Here is a 2,500-nt window from a genome sequence, read left to right as displayed (position 1 = left end):
GGAGGGAGGGAGGGAGGAAGGAGGGAGGGAGGGAGAGGGGGAGGGGGGGAGGGTGGGGGGGGGAGGGGGGGGAGAGAGGGAGGGAATGGAGGAGGGAGGAGGGGGGGGAGGGAGGGAGGAGGGAGGGAGGGAACCGGGGGCAGAGTAGGGGAGAGGGGGGGGAGAGGGAGAGGGAAAGGAGGAGAGGGAGAGGGGAGGGAGGGAGAGGAAGGAAGGAGGGGGAGAGAGAGGAGGGGAGGGAGAGGAAAGGGGGAGGGAGGGAAGAGAGAGAGGGGGAGGGAGAGAGAGAGGAGGGGAGGGAGAGAGAGAGGGGGAGGGAGAGGAGAGGGGGAGGGAATGAGGGGGGGAGGGAGAATTGAAGGGGGAGGGGAAGAGAATGAGAGGGGGGGAGGAAAGGGGGAGAGGGAGGGATGGAGGGGAGGAGGAGAGGGAGGGATGGAGGAGGGAGGGAGGAAGGGGGGGATGGAGGGGGGGGAGGGAGGGAGGGAGGGAGGGAACAAGGGGGGGAGGAGAGGGGGAGGGGAAAAGGGGGGGAAGGGGAGGGGGAGGGGGAAAGGGGGGAGGGGGGTAGGGAGGGGGGAGGAAGGAGGGGGAGGAGAGGGGAGGGGAGGGTGAGGGAAAAGAGGGAGGGGGGAAGAGGAGATAGGAGAGAGAGCGAGGAAGGGAGGAGAGAGAGAGAGAAAAGGGAGGGAGGGAGGGAGGGAGGAGGGAGGGAGGGAGGAGGGAGAGGAGAGGAGAGGAGAGGGGAGAGAGAGAGAGAGAGGAAGAGGAGGGGAGAGGAGAGGGAGGGAGGGAGAGGAGAGGGAAGGGGGAGGGAGGGGAGAGGAGAGAGGAGGAAAGGGGGAGAGAGAAAAGAGAGAGAGGAAGGGAGAGAGAAAGAGAGAGGAAGGAAAAGGAATGAGAGAGGAAGGGAAGGAGAGAAAAAAAGAGAGAAAAGAAGGAAGGGAGATGAGGAGGAAGGAAAAGGGGAGGAGGAGAGTTAGATGAGAGAGAGAGGAAGAGGTAGAGAAAAAAGAGAGTTAGAGAGGAGAAGAAGAGGGAGAGATGAGAAGGAGGTTAGAGAGAGAAGAAAAGAGGGGAGAGAGGAGGAGGGGGAGAGAGGGGAAGGAAAAGAGATGAGAGGGAAAGGGAAGAGGGGGGGAGAAAACTTAAAAGAGATGAGAGGAAAAAAGGGAAGAGAAGAGAAGAGAGGGAGAGGGGGTGAGAGGAGAGAGAATAAGAAAAGAGGGAGAGGGGGAGGGAGAGGAAGAGGGAGAGGGAGACGGAGGGAGGGAGAGGGGGAATGAGAGAGGGAGGGAGGAGAGAAGAGAGAGGAAAGGAGGAGAGAAAGAGAGAGGGAGGGGAGAGAAAAAAGAGAAAATGAGGGGGGAGAGGGGAAAGGGGAGAGAGAGGAGAGAGAGTGAGGAGAGAGAGAGAGAGAGAGGGGAAAGGGGGGAGAGAGAGAGAGAGAGAGAGAGAGAGAAGGGGAAAAAAAAAAAAAATGAATTTTAAAGTTACACCATCGATGCATTTTTACCCTAATATTCACCAGCATCTGCTTGGATCAAGTCTTGTTACATAATCATTTCTTACCAGATATACGACCACAGTACTCTTCCCGGACGTCAGAAAATCACAGTATCACTACCATCCACAAATGTCAAGGGGTTTAAAAGATCATACAAATTCATGCTTCGAAATTGACGAGCGTCAACTGAGGCAGACGGTTCTCGCAGTGAAGGAAAAACTGTCGTACAATAATCTTGCCAGATTTATTATTATTATTATTATTATTTTTTAGCTCGCCTGGAATCTGCATAACTATTACAAACATGATATTTAATCAACAATGACCACTGTAGATTTGTTTTGTGGAATTTTGATGCCTTAGATGGCTCCACAAGTGCCCAGCCAACGAGTTTTTTTACACATGCTATTAATGTCGATGTTGTTATTATTATTAACATTATGATTAACATAATGTTATTAGCAAGATTAATAGCATTACAAAATAAACAAAACAAGGACGAAGCTAAACGGGTGAGGTAGGTTGGACTAGTAATTGACTCCTTGGTGACAAGGCACTTGTGGAGCCTTCTGTGCATAGCGCAGTTGATAAACTAAACTCACGGAGCACATGACATGTATGTACTGTATGTACAGTATACGGTGGCATGGGTTACATAGTTTATATAATCCTGAGTTAATATTTACGTTATGGACGCACTAAGCTAGGACAAATTGAAGATGACATTCTTGTAGAGGGTAAAAAGGTGTAGTTGTTGGTATAAGAAATAATATGCAGACACGCGAACGGTAACGCCACGGGCGGAAAGTGCCGCTCGCAGCTTCGGTCCACTCGGCACTCCAGTTTCTGCCCTTTATGGCCCTGCATACCGAGGTGAAGACAATGTTTGCCGGTCGTTGGGTGGCAAAGCTCCTATCAACCCTCCCCTTGGGCAGGCACGCCCAGTCAATTTAGATGGTTGAATGAAGTTTATGACGTGGGGTTAGAAACTCA

At 52.2% G+C, this 2,500-nt stretch overlaps 1 protein-coding gene across 10 annotated transcripts in view; it reads right to left on the bottom strand.

Annotated features, from left to right (window-relative positions):
* Nucleotides 1-2,500, bottom strand: part of LOC125035850 (extended synaptotagmin-2-like) — a 16,797-nt gene that overhangs the window by 13,309 nt on the left and 988 nt on the right. The window contains exon 1 of one of the 10 annotated variants that reach the window (XM_047628143.1): nucleotides 1,573-1,651. The exons of the other annotated variants lie outside the window; for them this stretch is intronic. The gene's annotated coding sequence lies outside the window, so the exon portion shown is untranslated. Of the gene's footprint in view, nucleotides 1-1,572; nucleotides 1,652-2,500 lie in introns of those variants that run through there. 10 annotated transcript variants of the gene reach the window in all.

This window comes from Penaeus chinensis, chromosome 20 (assembly GCF_019202785.1).
Source record: "Penaeus chinensis breed Huanghai No. 1 chromosome 20, ASM1920278v2, whole genome shotgun sequence".
In the NCBI taxonomy this organism is placed as follows: domain Eukaryota; kingdom Metazoa; phylum Arthropoda; class Malacostraca; order Decapoda; family Penaeidae; genus Penaeus; species Penaeus chinensis.
This window is presented reverse-complemented; position numbering and strand designations above follow the sequence as displayed.